This window comes from Scyliorhinus canicula, chromosome 1 (genome assembly GCF_902713615.1).
Source record: "Scyliorhinus canicula chromosome 1, sScyCan1.1, whole genome shotgun sequence".
In the NCBI taxonomy this organism is placed as follows: Eukaryota; Metazoa; Chordata; class Chondrichthyes; order Carcharhiniformes; family Scyliorhinidae; genus Scyliorhinus; species Scyliorhinus canicula.
The window spans coordinates 101,329,104-101,347,757 of record NC_052146.1 but is presented as its reverse complement, the minus strand read 5'-3'; the positions used below and the strand labels follow the sequence as shown (position 1 = coordinate 101,347,757).

General features: G+C 40.9%; 1 protein-coding gene across 1 annotated transcript in view; it reads right to left on the bottom strand.

Annotated features, from left to right (window-relative positions):
• Positions 1-18,654, bottom strand: part of LOC119975033 (receptor-type tyrosine-protein phosphatase U-like) — a 1,028,343-nt gene that overhangs the window by 125,713 nt on the left and 883,976 nt on the right. The window lies entirely within an intron of this gene.

Below are 18,654 nucleotides of genomic sequence, written 5' to 3'. Positions count from 1 at the left end.
TAATGAATGTATCACCATGCTACATCAAAAACACTAAATAAATTACATTTTAAATCTACCTAAAATAACTTAGAATGCAAGAAATTGTGCAGCAAATGTTTGTTAAAATGTTGAAAACTTTCAGCATGATAATAACGTGTGCCAGTAACTGAATTATTTATTGCAAAATTAAAAGTGTGAAATATAAACAGATGATTAGCTCATTCATAAAGTGTCTGCCGTTAGACACTCGAGTTTTAGTTAAGTACATTTGCTTACTGTATTGTGGCGATGAACTTGCAATGTTGGATTAAAATGGATACTTGTGATTGTAGTGTACAAAATGTTGGTGAATGCTTTCTCTGATGCTGTTAGTTAGCTGCTTTAATAATGCTGCATTTATAGAACACAACTATCACAAACAGTGATGATTCTGCAATCCCCATTCAAAATCTACCAATTGATAAAAATATTGCCTGATGTGTGGCCAGCAGAAAATCAACCCTGCTTCGGAAACAACAGGTGGTGTGCAAAATTGTTTGCTACATTGACTTTACAAATTGCGCAACAAACTGGCTCCTAAAGCACAAGATTCATGAAGACCACCCAGAAAATATAGACCTCCTAGCCACTGCATTTAGTGAATCGGGTAACTTTACATTGGGGCTGCGTGAGGAAGTCAGTGGCACTGACATGAGACTACAATAGTGCAAAAGTCAGCTTCAGAAAGGGACCAGAGAATGGCAGTGTAGCTACAGTTTTTAAAAGATATATGGAAGCATGGATTAAAGGGAGAGGGATTAAAAGGAATACAAGGCCATATATTCATTATAGTAAACTATAAAACTCCAACGATGTTTCTGATACTATAAAACAGGGTTTCGCAAACTTTTTCAGCCACGGAACCATTTTGACCCCTCAAGAGTGTAATGATATGTACATATGTAGACAAGTAATGGTTGAATTATTACATCTCAGTGTAACACAACCACTAGAGGGCACCACTAGTTCCCACTATAAATATAAGAACTCAGGGGATCTTGGAAACTTCTAGCCAATAGAGTGTAAGTAGAGCGAGATAGATCACAGCATATTTAAGATTAGATAGAAGCAGCACGTGTAGTTTAAATTAGTTATTACTTAGATATAGATTACTTGATTACTAGTTATAGTTCTATGAGTGTGTAAACTCAATATTAATCAATCGTTATTCAATAAATCATTTTTGCTTTAAGTTAGAAATTGCTGGTTTCTTTATAATCACCCCATCAGAGCATTCTGGATTACGAAGCAAAGAGTAACTATATGTTATCAAAGAGTAATATAACATGGTCCAAGTGATTGGCTACAAGCTAGCATAATTTAGTAAGATTAGAAAAATAAAAAACTAAGAAGCTATTTGACTTGCAAAGCACCAACCTGAAACTGCAGAACTTCAACAAATTCAGGATCGATGGATAAAGCTCAAGCTCCTCAACATCTAAGGTGACTTAAATGTAAACTGTCATTTGTTCAAGCAGCAATTCCAAATTTATCTCGAGGCTTCCGATTTTAATAATGCTACTGATGCTTGTAAAATTGCTTTTCCACTAACTATGAGTGGTCCACATGCATTGAAATCTACAATTATGTCCAGTACACGGAGGATCAAGATAAAACAAAGTTTGATGTAATTCTTGCAAAATTTACTAACCATTGTAAAATCGAAACTAACGAAACGTTTGAGCATTTTATTTTTAAGAAGAGATTGCAAAACAAGGGTGAATCGATTAACTGCTTTGTTGCTGATCTGGGACTGCTAGCACAATCCTGTAACTTCTCCGCATTGAATGATTCCATGTTAGAAACCAATTAGTCTTTGGCATAAATGATGAAAAGTTTAGAGAAAGATTACTTAGGCAAAAGGATCTAACTCTGGAAAATGCAATTGAAATGTGTCGTGTTCATCAGCAATCGGAAAAACAGAGCCAAGAATATTATCTCCATGAAAAGAGCGCGAAAATTCACCACGAGGTAGAGTGTGTTAAGGCAGTGTCGCAGATGAAGAAGATACACGTTTCAGATGGCAGCCATCTTGCGCGTGCGCATTCTAACCCTGCACGTGCGCACTTCATCAAAAGATGCGAGACAGACGAAAGCCGATCTGGGCATGTGCGAAGAAGTGTCATGCATGGTGACGTCAACATCATGACGTGTTCAAGATGTGGAACCTCCCACTTTCAAAAATAATGCCCTACCAGAGGAAAACAATGTGGCCAAGTTAAACCATTTTGCTGCTCAGTGCAGATCCACACTCGCATTTAAATCTGCTAAATCCAATTCAAGACAGATTAATGTACAAAGTGTTGAATCTAAGGAAGAAGATTTTGAACAGATTTTTTTCACAGGATACAGATGTTTACTCTTTGGAAAATGCTTCCTTTGTAGGAATCATAGAAAAGTTTGATAACACCACTGAAGTAACAGCACCTCTTAAATTAATCAACTCCATTAATTCGGACATAGAATGGAACACAGTATTGAAAGTAAACGACTGTCCAATCAAATTCAAGTTGGATACATGTGCTTCTGCCAATTTGCTCACAAAGCTTGATCTAACAAAGCTTAAGCAAACCCCTAATGTGCTTCCAGCAGTCTGTTGATTAAAAGACTACAGTGGCAATTTAATCTCATCAATTGGATCATGATATTTGATTGTTTCCAACAATGATATTGCGACTTCACTAAGATTCGAGATTGTCAAGTCAGATAAATCATCACTCTTAGGTGCACAGGCCTGCAAGGAGTTACACTTAATACAGCACATTTATACTGCAACTTCGTCTCAACCCATACTACATGATGATAGCCAAGGTATACTAAACCAATATCCAGTCGTCTTTGAAGGCATGGGTACTCTACCATTAAAGTACAAAATCTTGTTAAGGACGGATGCCAAACTTGTGGGACCATCCTCCGAGGAGAATTCCTGCTCCACTCAGAGAAAGATTAAAAGTTGAATTAGAAAGGCTACAACAACAAGGAATAATTTCAAGAGTCAGTAAACCGACTGAATGATGATCTGAGGATATGTATAGACCCCAAGGATCTCAACAAGAACATCATGAGGGAACACTATCCCATTCCAAAAAGAGAGGATATCACTAGCGAGATGGCCAATGCACCCATCTTTACCAAATTAGATGCATCATACATTTTCTGGCAAATGCAATTGGATGAATCCAGTGGCGTGCAGAGGTCTGGTGATGCCCGGGGCAAATCTTGATTGTATGCCCCAAAGACTCAAGTATAAGGCCTAATATACTGAGAAATATTATGAGAAAGGAAAACATTTTGAATATATAAACACAGATGAAACATGAAATAAACGCTTTATTCGATTTTAATATAAATCAATCAAATTTATTAAGTTCTTTTCCCCAAATGATACCTCCTGTCACAAAACACCTGAACTACTTCACTTTTTACATCAGCTGTGAGAAATTCTTTTTCAATGCTTATTAAAGCCAGGTTGGTCAGTCGCTCCTGTGACATAGAAGACCTCAGATATGTTTTTATTAATTTCAGTTTTGAAAATGACCTTTCACAGCTTGCGACTGAAAATGCGATTGTAAGCAGTAATCTGTATGAAACACACAGCATCGGAAAGACATCCCTCCCATACTGCAGTAAAGACTCCAGAGCATCTTTAGGATCAGGGGGAACTCTATTCCCTCCAGCTCGAAGGAGCATCACAAAATCAATAATTTTGTCATATAACTGAATTGCAACCACATCATTGTCATAATAATTTGCAAAGTCTGAACATTCCTTTTTTAATTTCTCTCTTTCTTGTTCATCTTCAATCACTCCTGAATTCAAGTTCAGAAGAAAAGAAAATCGGTCACTGAGTCTTTGAAGACGGACACTGCGGTCTTCAATTTCAGTTTTTAATCTGTTCACAATCTCTACCATTACTCTATTCATTTCTTCTTGTGCCGTCAGTCCACTATCTCTTGCTGACTCTCCAGGCATTATTCTTCTTCTCCTTGTTCGTGCAATTGGTATTCCCCAATTTTGACAATATTCATTGGCTAAATCTATTGCATTGTGGATAATTTCGTCATTCTTCAAATTCAAGATATGAATAAGTCCTCTTAGATCACAAGAAGCTTCATGGAACCCCATTTTCGGATCCTGCAAACGTTTTGAGACTTTATCCGCTGATGATAAAACTGAGTACCAAAAATTTAATAAAGCTATAAACGGGAACTGTTGAATAGAGTTCAGTAGCGATCCTGCATCAGATTTAGTTTCCCTTGAAAATTCTCCTTCCAGCAGGTGTTGAAGGCTTGCAATAACCTTGTCACACTCTTCGTGGATTACTTGCACAGCATCATGGCTGGAACTCCATCTTGTGTCACACTGTCTTTTCACAGTCCGAGTGACAAATGATTTTAACACTTCCCAACGAGAATTAGATGAAGAAAAAAAAGTAGAGTTTTTCTACAATGCAAAAAAATATAACAACAGGTTGCACCTCACTTGCATGGACACAGGACAAATTGAGGCTGTGGTTCTCGCAGTTCACAAACACAGCTTTTGGGTTAACTTCAAGAATTTTTTGTTGATCACCTCCTCTCACTCCAGCCATAACTGCTGTGTTATCATATTCTTGACCACGACAGTCATTCATGGAAATTTTGTCTTCTTCCAATTTTTCCTGAATTTTATTTACCAGGCTGACTGCATCTTTCTTGTTGACTTGAAAAAATCCCAGAAATGTCTCCTTTATTTCTACTTTTCTGTTTTCATCAATATGAACGTAACGCAGAATTTCAGAAACCTGATCTTCATGGGCAATATCTGGAGTTGAATCCAGCATTATGCTAAAATATTTTGCGTCCTTAATTTCGGAAATTATATTTTTCTTGACAGTTTCACCAAGAAGATTGATTATTTCGTTTTGAATTCTGTTGGACAAGTAGGTGACACTTTTTGGTTTCTCTTTCCCTCTCTGCAAGTGTTTTGCTAAGATGTCATCATATTTGGCCAAAAGTCTGATTGTTGCTAGAAAGTTTCCTGTATTTTCACTGACTGTCTCCCCTGGCTCTGATAACCCACATATTCCTTCTCCTCGATGTCCACGATAGGCCATATTCTGTTTTGCCAGAAAGGATATAACCTCGACAATCCGTTCAGTTATAGCTTTCCATCTTTTCTTTTCAGCAGACATTTGCTGTTGAAGTTCAGCATCTATCGTAGTTGAATGATGGAGTCGAACTACAAGGTTCAGGTATTCCCTCATGTGAGCTCTATGAGAAGGGCTTTTCTCATGGTCAGGTATTGTTGAATTTAATTTTCTCCAAGTGGAGAAACCGTCTTCCTTTCCAAAGTTTGACACAGACAACAAATGCTCCTTTGAAAACAAAAAGCAAACAAAACAGTAGCATGCTTTCCGATATGGAGAGTATAACAACCATTTTCTCTCCACAATTTCTCCGTTTGTGGAAACTTTATCAAACCACTGTTTGGAAAATGATCTCCCATCCTTCTCAGCAAATGGACCACTTTTATTCTGATATCTTTCAGGGCCATGTTGTAATATTGTCATCTTCAAATGATCTGGAATCGGTTTCTTCAAACAGCCAAAATCGCTTCTTTGCAAAAATATGCAAATATCTTCTTTATTTTCTTCACATGGATCATCATCCTGACAACGAGACTGAGGAGAGAGAGTATTATGTTCTGACCGAGCTGAATCCGTATCAGAAAAATCCTTCTCTGCACCCACATCATCTTTTACTTCTCCAGGTTCTCCTACTTCTTCTTTACTTCTATTTATCCATGCATCTAATGCCCCTCTTTGATGGGACTCTTCTTCGACTCTGGCCCTCTTTTTTTTCCTGTTCTGTGCTCCACTCGGTTGTACACGAAATACTCGTAACATTTCATTTTCTATCTCAAAAACTGTAAGACGCATGAGAAAATAGGAAGAAAATGGTAAACAATCGGTCAGTTGCAGACGGATAAACCATATTTCATTTCTTTGTTCCTTCGTATCAAATTTCACACTGATTCTCCACTGATAATTTTGTGCAATTTATATCATAGACTTGCAAATTAGTGGTATCTGTATTCGAATATTAGCATGTTAAGGAATAAATGTCTCCTATTCCGAGATTAAATGCCATATCAGTCCTCTGATCATCCAGGCTTCACTCTTACTACATCCCACGTAAATATTTCATTAAATATCGCCAAAAAACCTATAAAAACCGTAGTTGCACCTGTTCTAGAGCTATTCACTGACCTGAGTAGGTAAAAGAACTAATCTAGATGCACAAAAAGCTGAAGAAAAAACGAGTTATGACTCGAGGAAACGCAGGAACGAACAGCCACGTCTGCTTGTTGCTTTTGATGGTTGCACCACGTACATCATGTGCATGCGTGTGGGGGGGATGGGGAGAAGGACCATTTTCTCTAGACAGAAAGGGTACACCATGTTAAAGGAATAAAGGGCTAACAACTGCCTCTGCAGTGTGGTGAGCCTCCAAAAATTAATTTATCACCGCTGAAATTTTAAAATTACTATCTTATTTCCTTCTCTGGGGCAGCACGGTGGCCTAGTGGTTAGCACAACTGCCTCACGGAACTGAGGTCCCAGGTTCGATCCCGGCTCTGGGTCAATGTCCGTGTGGAGTTTGCACATTCTCCCCGTGTCTGCGTTGGCTTCGCCCCCACAACCCAAAAAATGTGCAGAGTAGGTGAATTGGCCACGATAAATTGCCCCTTAATTGAAAAAAATAATTGGGTAATCTAAATTTAAAAAAATTTTTTTTTAAAAAAAAACATTTTTTTTTTTTTTCTTCTCTGATTGGATACCCCCATCCAATGGATGCCCGGGGCCAATGCACCGTCGGCCCCCCCCTCTGCACGCCACTGGATGAATCAAGTAGAAAGGCATGCATCTTCAACACACCTTTTGGCAGATTTTGCATTGACAGAATGCCTTTCAGAATAATCTCTGCGTCTGAAATCTTCCGCCACATTATGGAACAGATGACTGAGGGCATTGAAGTGGTTTGTGTCTTCATCGACAATATTATTATATGGTCATCAATAAATGAAGAACATATCTCAAGACGGAAAAAAGTTTTTCAACGCATACACAAGTATGGTCGAAAGCTGAATCAATCCAAGTGTAGTTTTGGCACTTCCACGCTCAGATTCCTTGGAGACCAGATTTCTGAACATGGTTGGTGACCTGACAACAAGATTGCAGCCATTCAGGGAATGTAAGTTCCAGAGGACAAACAGGCAATACTACGTTTTCAAGGTGTTGTAAATTTTTTAGGCAAATTTATACCTAATCTATCAACCAGAACAACAGCTCTTAGAAATTTGATCAAAAAGTCAACTACATTCGAATGGACAACTGATCATCAAAAGTAATGGCTTGATTTAAAGGCACAATTAACAACTGCACCTCTTCTCGCATTTTTCGATCCGAACAGAGAGACGAAAATTCTGACTGATGCGAGTCAGAGCGGAATAGGAGCAGTACTGTTGCAAAAAGACGACAGATCATCTTGGGTTCCTGTTGCATATGCATCCAGAGCGATGACACCAACAGACGTCGATATGCTCAGATTGAAAAAGAGTGGGCGCGATTCTCCACCCCCCACGCCGGTTGGGAGAATAGCAGGATGGCCTCCCGACATTTTTTGCACCTTCCCGCTATTACGGCGAGCGGCGATTCTCCGTGGCCGATGGGCCGAGCGGCCGGGCCTTTACGCCCGTTTTTTCATGGCAACAAACACACCTGCTTGCTGCCGTCATAAAAACGGACGCTGGATGCCCCAAACGGGCATCCAGATTCCTGTTTGGGGCGGGAGCACCACCGTTGTGCTCGGGAGGGGACAGGCCCGCGATTGGTGCCCACCGATCGTCGGGCCTGCGTCCAAAAGGGACGCATTATTTCCCCTCCGCCGCCCGACAAGACCAAGCCGCCACATCTTGTCGGGTGGTGGTGGAGAAATGCGGAACCGCGCATGCGCGGCTTCTGTCAATGGTGTGATGACGTCACCCGCGCATGCGCGGGTTGGAGCCGGCCGCGCGTTATCTTGGCGCTTGGCCTTAACAACGGTCGTTAAGACTGCAACGCCGTGATTCCCGGGGTCCCGCTCCTAGCCCCGATTTGGGGGGGGGGGGGGGGGAGTATCAGGTCCCAGGAACGGGTGTGAAGGCTGCCGTGAAACACTGCCAGTTTCACGGCAGCCTTTACGACTCTCCGCATTTGCGGAGAATCTCGCCCAGTGTCTTGGATTACTAACCGGCATTTTAAAGTTCCATGACTATGTCTAAGGACTCTCCACTTTCACTATAGAAACCGATCACAAACCGCTGGTGCATATAATACAGAAGGATCTCAACGACATGGCTCTGCGACTCCAGAGAATTTAATGAAGCTCCGAAAATATGACTGCAACCTCATCTATATACCTGGAAAAGACTATATAATTGCAGATGCATTATCATGCTCAATCACTTCAGAAAGTAAACCTTTTGCATTCATATAGCATGTAGAATCTCAAGTACAGCTGTGTGCAGAAAATCTTCCTGCCTCGGATGAAAAGATCAACCTCATCCGAGAAGAGACAAAGAAGGATGCAATGCTTCAATGCGTCACACACCATATCAACAATGGCCGAAAGGGCATTGTTCTAAATTTAGAAATGTTCAAGAAGATTTGATAATCGTGGATGGATTGTTGCTTTGCCTTGACCGGATAGTCACTGTCTCTCTGACCAATGATTCTCAACCAAATTCATGAAGGTCACCTCGGCATTGAAAAGTGCAGGAGAAGGGCGAGACAAGCAGTGTACTGGTATTAATCGGGGCATCACTGACATGGTAATTGGATGTGAAACGTGTCAGAAGTTCCAACCTGCGCAATGCAAGGAGAAACTACAGAAACATGTGTTGGAGACACCTCCATGGGCCAAAGTTGGTATAGATCTATTTCACTGCAATGGTCATGATTATGTTCTGATAATCGACTATTACTTGAATTATCCGGAGGTCATGAAGTTACATCCAGGTCTGTCATGAAAGCAAGTAAGGAAACTTTCTCAAGACAGGGAATACCTACCACTGTCATATCAGACAATGGACCATGTTTCGACAGCAATGACTGGGCCGAGTTTTCACGACTTTACAACTTTGCTTATATCATGTCGAGTCCACATTACCCACAGCCGAACGGGAAAGTAGAAAAAGGAGTACATATAATCAAGCAAATTACAAACAAAGTTTTGGATTCTTCGTCAGACATCAATCTTGCGTTACTATCATACAGAGTGACTCCTCTTTCAACTGGACTGTCACCAGCACAGATGTTAATGAACAGAGATTTGAGAACAGTACTACTGTCACTACCTCTTCCGAATCCAGATTATCTGCCAGTATACAGAAAATGAAACAGCAGTGTGAACGACAAAGAATGTATTATAATCAGCATACAACCACTCTGCACTAATTGCTTCCTGATGACACCGTCAAGAGCAAGATATCTGATGGAGGTTGGTCTGCTCCTGCCAGAGTCATCAGACAAACAGCATTACGTTCTTACATAGTTCAGACAGCTAAAGGAAACATACTTTGAAGAAATCGTCGAGCACTTCAAAAAATTAAGCTATACACCAAAATCTTTCCAGACTTACAACTTCATGAGAATATTTTTCATGATACTTTAACCAACACTCCAGTTTCTGATGACATACAAAGAACTGTAAAAACTTCAACGCCACCTCCTCGTGCATTAAGAAGATCTACGAGAAGAGCTGTTTAGCACAGGGCTAATTTGCTGGCTTTGAAAGCAGACCAAGGCAGGCCAGCAGCACGGTTCAATTCCCGTACCAGCCTCCCTGAACAGGCGCCGGAATGTGGCGACGAGGGGCTTTTCACAGTAACTTCATTTGAAGCCTACTTGTGACAATAACATAGAACATAGAACAGTACAGCACAGAACAGGCCCTACGGCCCTCGATGTTGTGCCGAGCAATGATCACCCTACTCAAACCCACGTATCCACCCTATACCCATAACCCAACAACCCCCCCCTTAACCTTACATTTTAGGACACTACGGGCAATTTAGCATGGTCAATCCACCTAACCCGCACATCTTTGGACTGTGGGAGGAAACCAGAGCACCCGGAGGAAACCCACGCACACACGAGGAGGACGTGCAGACTCCGCACACACAGTGACCCAGCCGGGAATCGAACCTGGGACCCTGGAGCTGTGAAGCATTTATGCTAACCACCATGCTACCCTGCTGCCCAATAAGCAATTTTAATTTAATTTAATTTCATAATAGACTGAATTTGTAAATAGTTTACAGTGAACTTTGTGATCGTTACTCATTTTGCTATGTACAAAGATATACATATCATGTGTAGTTATATTATTCCACATTTTTCCTTTTGTTGCACATAAGAAAGAAATGTTAAAAAAAGGAGATGTAATGATATGTATATATGTAGCCAAGTAAAGGTTTAATTATTACATTTCAGTGTAACACAACCGCTAGAGGGCACCACTAGTTCCCACTATAAATATGAGAACTCAGGGGATCTTGTGTACTTTGAACCAGTAGAGTGTAAGCAGAGAGAGAGAGATAACAGCATAGTTAGGATTAGATAGAAGCAGCACATGTAGTTTAAATTAGTTATTACTTAGATATAGATTACTTGATTACTAGTTATAGTCCTGTGGAGTGTGTGAACTCAATATTAATCAATCATTATTCAATAAATCAGTTTTGCTTTAAGTTAGAGATTGGTAGTTTCTTTATAATCACACCATCGGGCCATTCCCGTACCAGCCTCCCCGGACAGGCGCCGGAATGTGGCGACTAGGGGCTTTTCACAGTAACTTCATTGAAGCCTACTCGTGACAATAAGCGATTTTCATTTTCTGGATTACAAAGCAATGAGTAACGATATATTACCAAAGAGTAATATAACAAAGAGTACTGATAAGAAACATTGGCCCGTAACTTCCTGCTTGCAACGGAAAGTCATGGGCCGCCGATTTTGAAATAGAAATGTGCGCACTTACCTGCGCTCCAATGTTACAAGGAACCTTCCTTTCTCTTCGGCAGCCTGGGGTCTTCAGCACCTGGTCTGCGTGGCACAGAAGGAGTACAGCCCTGCTTCCTTATGACGCAAACATCTTGGGAATGCCCATTGACGGCAGGCATTTAAACAGTAGATTTAGACAGAAAACAACAGACAACTATTTTAACTTTTTTTTTTAATGAATTTAGAGGACCCAACTATTTTTTTCCAATTAAGGGCAATTCAGTGTGGCCAATGCACCTAACCTACACATCTTTGGGTTGTGGGGGTGAAACCCAGGCAGACATGGGGCGAATGTGCAAACTCCACACAGACAGTGACCCGGGGCCGGGATCGAACCGGGTCATCAGCGCCATAGGAACATTGCTAACTGTATTATTATGTGATTGTAATACGTCGTTACTCTTTGCATTACTCCCAGAATGGTCTGATGGTTGTAGTTCAATGAAACTATCAGTCTTCAATTTAAAGCAAATAACAGTTAATGAATAATGAATATAAATACTAATAAGTTTGTTCACTCTTCACAACTATAACTGATGATAAAGTAAATCAGAAGAAGTATTAACTATGTTTAACTACACGTGCCGACTAATCTATATCGCTCCAATACTCTGCTGTCCAGTCACTTCTCGTTCGAAGAGGAGGGAAGGTCCTCTGAGTTCAGTTTATATACGTGAGTCTAGTGCTGCCATCTAATGGTTGTCTAACACAATGATACAGTTGTTAACCCTTTAGATGCCAGCAGGTATACAGATCACTACATCCCCGTTTTTTTAAACATATTTTCTGTGTATCAAAGAAAATTGTATAACTATATCACAATTAATAATGAGATGTATATCTGTACAAAGCAAAAACGAGTCATGAATATACACAACAATTGATATATTACAAGTTCTCTCTGTTTGGTTGATTTCATTGTCTTGTTGATCTTCTGAGCTGACGAGGTGGTAAAAGTGATGTTTTCACTGGCTTGTGCATGTCATCAGTATGTCTGGTATGCATCAAAGTGTCACGAAAAATTGATTCTGTGAAATTTAAATGAGGAAATATTTGTTGGTTTCGTCGAATTTTCTGTAATTCACGACTATTTCTGCGTAGAATCGTGCCTTCTGCTGATTTCACTATTTAGGAGCATGGAGCTGCTTGCCTTATGATTGTTGCTGGAGCAGACCAACCTCCATCTGGCATTTTTATTCTTACAAGGTCAACTGGAGTGAGTGGTTTCAGTTGAGATGCATGTCTATTGCAATATGACTGTTGACGTGTACATTGCTTTACTATCTTCTTCAACACTGGCAAGTGATCTGCATTCTGTAGGCGAATGTATGATAAAGTAATTTTGAGATCCCGATTCATCAACATTTGAGCCGGTGAGAGTCCAGAAGATAGTAGTGCAACAATGCAAGATGGATATCCGATGGCGAATCAATAGCTTTACTGATTAATTGTTTGACAATGTGAACACCCTTCTCTACCTTGCCATTTGACTGAGGGTCGTGAGGACTGGATGTCACATGCGTGAAGTTGTACTTCTTTGAGAATTCGGTCCATTCAAAACTGTCAAAGCATGGACCATTGTTCCACATGACGGTGACAGGTATTTCATGCCTTGAAAATGTTTCACTGATTTTGAAGTCAAATCCAGAAGTTTCATTACTTCTAGAAAATTATGAGTAGTAATCAATAATTAAAATGTAGTCTTGACCAGTCGAATGAAAGAGGTCAATTCCTACTTTGGCCCAAGGAGAAGTAACTAATTTGTGTTGTTGCAGAGTTTCCTTACATTGTGCAGGTTGGTGTTTTTGACACGTTTCGTAGGTGATAACCATGTTAGTAATAGTAATGTCCCTATTTATTCCCAGCCAGTAGACTGCCTGTCTTGCTCGTCATTTACACTTCTCGATCCCGAGGTGTCCTTCATGAATCTGTTCAAGTATAGTGTAACAAAAACATTGTGGAATTACAATTTGGTCGAGTCTCAAGAGTAGACCATCGACAATTGTTAAATCGGATTGAATGTTTCTGCACTGAGGACATCGCCCCTTCGGCCACACATTTTGAAGATGGTTAATGACCTTTGAAGTGTAGCGTCCTTCTTTGTTTCTGTTTTGACTAAATTCAACTTCTGATCTGATGCAGGTAGGTTTTCTGCACAGAATTGCGCCTGAGCCTCGACGTCACGTATAAATCCAAATAGCTGACTGACAGACATGATGGAGCGCGAAAGAGTATCCACAATAATTAAATCTCTCCCGGGCGTGTAGATTAGATTGAAATCATACCTTTGTAGTTTTATCATTATCCTTTGAAGGCTTGGTGTCATATCATTGTGAGCCTTGTCGATAATGTGGACTAACTGCCTGTGATCCGTTTCAACTGTGAAGGTTGGAAGCCCGTAGACATAATCATGGAATTTGAGTATTCCTGTCAATAGAACATAGAACTGTACATCAAAGTACAGGCCCTTCGGCCCACGATGTTGTGCCGAACTAGCCTGAAACTAAGACCCAATCATTCTAGTGCACTCCATATGCCTATCCAATAACCACTTGAAAGTTCCTAAAGTGTCCGACTCCACTACCATAGCTGGGAGTGCGTTCCACGCCCCAACCACTCTCTGAGTAAAGAACCTACCTCTGACATCCCTCCTATATCTTCCACCATGAACCTTATAGTTATGCCCCCTTGTAACATCTACATCCACCCGAGGAAAAAGTCGCTGAACGTCCACTCTATCTATCCCTGTCATCATCTTATACACCTCAATTAAGTCACCTCTCATCCTCCTTTGCTCCAATGAGTAAAGCCCTAGCTCCCTCAACCTTTCCTCATAAGACCTACCCTCCAATCCAGGCAGCATCCTGGTAAATAGACCTAAACATTCCTTCTCAATTTAGGTGTATCTGCATTCCGTCGCTGTCATTGCTCTTGAAGCATATGCTACAGGAACCCAATATGAATTTTCATCTCTTTGTAAGAGAACTGCGCCTATCCCATCCTGACTTGCATCAGTGGATATTTTGGTTGCTCTTTTAGGATCGAAGAAAGTGAGTATTGGTGCTGTCATGAGTTGAGTTTTCAAATCTTGCCACTCTTTCTGATGGTCCTCTGTCCATTCAAAAGGTGCAGAAATTTTTATTAAGTTTCTTAAAGCTGTTGTTCTTGCTGACAAGTTGGAGATGGATTTGCCGAGAAAGTTGATGAAGCCTAAAAATCTGAGTACAGCCTTTTTGACTTCTGTCTCTTCATGTTCTGAATAGCTGCAATTTTTTCATCATCAGGTTGTACACCATGCTGAGAAATGGTATCTCCTAAAAATTTGAGTGATGACTTTCCAAAAGTACAATTCGATTGATTGAGTTTGAGGCCATATTTGTTGATGAACTTAAGCACTTGCTTTAATCGCACAATATGCTCTTCTCTGCTTGTAGACCAAATAATAATGTCATCAACGTACACCCTCACGCCTCTATTCCTTCCGTCATTTGTTCCATGATTCTGTGGAATATCTCAGATGCAAATATGATACCGAACGGCATATGATTTTTAAAAAATCTTTCAAAGGTTGTGTTAAATGTGCAGAGTTATCTGCTCGAGTCATTGTGTTGCATTTGCCAAAATCCCTGTGATGGGTCTAACTTTGTGAAGATGCATGCATTCGCCATCTCACTGGTGATCTCCACCAGTGTTCCCTTCTTATGTTCTTATTAAGACCCTTGGGATCAATGCAGATGCGAAGATCACCGGATTTTTTTTACGCAAACCAATGAACTGACCCAGTCAGTCGGTTTAGTGACTCGTGAGATTATCCCTTGGTTTTGAAGTTGGTTGAGTTCTTGCTTTAACCTCCCTCGCAAAGGAGCAGGAATTCTCCTAGGCGGATATACTTAGTAGAATTAGTAGCATCCTTCTTTAATAGCATCCTTCCTTAGTAGAATTTTATACTGGAATGGTAGTGCGCCCATGCCTCTGAACACATCAGGATATTGATCCAAGATGCACTAACATCATCATCCAATGTTGGTTTATACTCAGTCGCTGTTGAATTGAAGGTATGAGGGTACATGTTGATGACATCATACGCTGAACTAGCTGCAATTGTTTACATGCTTATGCACCTAGAAGTGAAGATTTGTCATTGTTGACAATCTCAAATCTTAAGGTTTTGTTAATTTATTTTTTGGAGACTTTTAAATGGCATGACCCTATTGCAGAAATCAAGTTGCCGTTAAAAGTCCTTCAGTCCGCAGGAAGTATCTCAGGTTCATCTTGAATCTTGCTGAGATCCAGTCTTGAAAGCAAATTTGTTGAAGCGCCAGTGTCAAGTTTAAACAAAATTGGGCAATTGTTAATTTGAACGACTGTGCTCCATTCATTATTAGTATTGACTGAATTAATTTGCTGAGGATTGATTGTTCTTTCATTTGTTTCCTCATACTTTTCTACGATGCCAACAAAAAAGGTATTCTCCAGTGAGTAAGTGTCATTATCTGATGAAAAGTTCTCTTTGTCTTCAGTCTTTATTGATTCGACACTCCAAACATTAATCTGCCTATAGTTTTGTTTAGTAGGTTTAAATGGAAGCGAAGATCTGCACTGCGCAGCAAAATGATTAAGTTTGCCAAATTTAGAGCATTTTTTCCATTTGCTGAACATTTCTTCTTTAAGTGGGCAGTTCCACATCTATAACACGTCATGACGTTGACATTGTGATGTACGACACACCTTTATCCATGCGCAGGTCGGCATTAGTCCGTCTCGCATTTTTTCACAAAGTGCACATGTGCAGGGTTTGAGCGCACGCAAGATGGCTGCCATCCAAAACATGCTTTTGCATCGATTGTGACACCATTTTTACACACTCAACCTCATGGTGGATTTTCACGCCTTTTTGACGGGTATAATATTCTTGATATTGATTCTTACGTTGCTGATGTGCTGAGCATTTTTCAATCGCTACTTCTAACGTTAAATCTTGTCTTAAAAGCCTTTTCCTTAGGTGCTCATCATTTATCTCAAGTACAATCTGGTCACGAATTAACGAATCATGCAGTGCTGCAAAGTTGCAGGATCGAGCTAGAAGTTTTAAGTCTGTCACAAAGCTAGTAAACTATTTCCCTGTTTTTTGCAATCTCTTGTGGAAAATAAAACGTTCAAATGTCTCATTTGTTTGGACCTTGCAGTGGTCGTCGAATTTACTTAAAATCACATCAAATTTAGCCTTGTCCTGACCAACAGAATACTGAAAGGAGTTATATATTTCAATTGCATGCTGTCCTGCCGTGGAAAAGAGCAATGCAACCTCTCTAGCATCAGTCGTGGTAGCTAAATCTGCAGCTTCCAAATAATTTGAAATTGTTGCTTAAACAGTTTCTAATTAGAGTTCAAATTACCAGTAATCTTGAGATGATCTGAAGCTTGTGCATGGTCTATCGAGGTGGTTGTCTTCGAAGGATTTGTTTGCTGCGATGCAGCAGATACCTCCAGTCGAATAGCTGCTATGGATTTCTTCTGTTTCTGATCTAACAAAATCACTCTATCTAGCTTTTTCAAAGCCAAAACCTGGTACCATGTTATATTATGTGATTGTAATACATTGTTACTCTTTGCTTACTCCCAGAATGGTCTGATGGTTATAGTTCAATTAAACTATCAGTGTTCAATTTAAAGTAAATAACATTTAATGAATAACGAATATAAATACTGATGAATTTATTCACTCTTCACAACTATAACTGATGATAAAGTAAATCAGAAGAAGTATTAACTATGTTTAACTACACGTGCCGCCTAATCTATATCGCTCCAATACTCTGCTGTCCAGTCACTTCTCGTTCGAAGAGGAGGGAAGGTCCTCTGAGTTCAGTTTATATACATGAGTCTAGTGCTGCCATCTAATGGTTGTCTAACACAATGATACAGTTGTTAACCCTTTACATACCAGCAGATATACAGATCACTCCACTAACCACTGCACCACCGTGCTGCCCGGCAACTATTTTAACAAATGTTTTAAAGGTATGTAGACGTTTTTATAAAAAATAATTTTGCTCTTTCTTTTAACAAGCATTACTATTATTGTTACTTATTTTAAAGTAATTTTTATTTCTTTGATTAAAGGTGATTATTTATAAATGAACATAGATTTGGTTATTTGTTTCAAATCTATCAAACCAATTAAATCTACACACATGTGTCATGCTTAAAAAGTTGTATGTTTTAATTTAGATAATGGCTATCAGATTTTAAAAGCATCCCTGGGCTTTTTGCTGTCACTCTCCTTTTAACATCTGATTTTTAAACAATTAGTGTTTATAGAACACTGCAGTGCAGAAGAAAGCAATTCAGCCCATAAAATCTGCACTGACACTCCGAAAGAGCACCCTATCCAAGCCCACGTATCTGTCCTATCCCCACCTAACCTTTGGACACTAAAGGGCAATTTAGAAGGCTAATCCACCTAAACTGCACATTTTTGGACTGGGGAGAAAACCAAAGCATCCAGAGGACATGGGAGCGGTATGATAGCACAGTGGTTAGCACTGCTGCCTCACAGCGCCAGGGACTCGGGTTCAATTCCGGCCTTGGGAAACTGTATGTGTGAACTTTGTACATTCTTCCCATGTCTGTGTGGGTTTCCTCTGGGTACTCTGGTTTCCTCCCACAGTCCAAAAATGTGCAGGTTAGCTGGATTAGCCATGCTAAATTGCCACTTAGTGCGCTGAATGTACAGGTTAGGTTTCGGGGATAGGGTGGGGGAGTGGGTCCAGGTAGGGTACTCTTTCAGAGGGTCGGTGCAAACCTGATGAGCCGAATGGCTCCCTTCTGCACTGTAGGAATTCTATGTTCCTATTCCATGGTTCTAGGAAATCCATGCAGACAGGGGGAGAATGTACAAACACCACGCAGTCACCCAAGGTCAAAATTGAACACAGGTCCCTGGTGTTGTGAGGCAGCAGTGCTATCTAGTGTGCCACCGTGTTATATATGATTCTGCCTTGTGTACTTCAATTATTTTATTTATTTATAATTATCTCAATTAAATGTTGTTTTCTTGGGCGAAATTCTCCGAAGACCTGCGTGACGCCCATTTCCGGCGGGCAAAAGCGGTGCGGATGACGCCGGCGTCGGGGCCTTCTTTTAAGCCTTTAAACTCCGTTCCCGAAAGGGCCAGCAGTGGACTGACGCGATACGCGTCAGGAGATGAGGGGGGAGGAGGAGGGGGGGGAGGAGGAGGAGGAGGAGGGGGGAGAGGAGGAGGAGGGGGGGAGAGGAGGAGGAGGAGGGGGGGAGGAGGGGGGGAGGAGGAGGGGGGGAGGGGGGGAGGGGGGGAGGAGGAGAGGGGGGGGGAGGAGGAGAGGGGGGAGGAGGAGGGGGGAGGAGGAGGAGGAGGAGGAGGAGGAGGGGGAGGAGGAGGAGGAGGAGGAGGGGGAGGAGGAGGAGGAGGAGGAGGGGGAGGAGGAGGAGGGGGGAGGAGGAGGAGGGGGGGAGAGGAGGAGGAGCTGGGAGAGGAGGAGGGGGAGAGGAGGGGGAGAGGAGGGAGA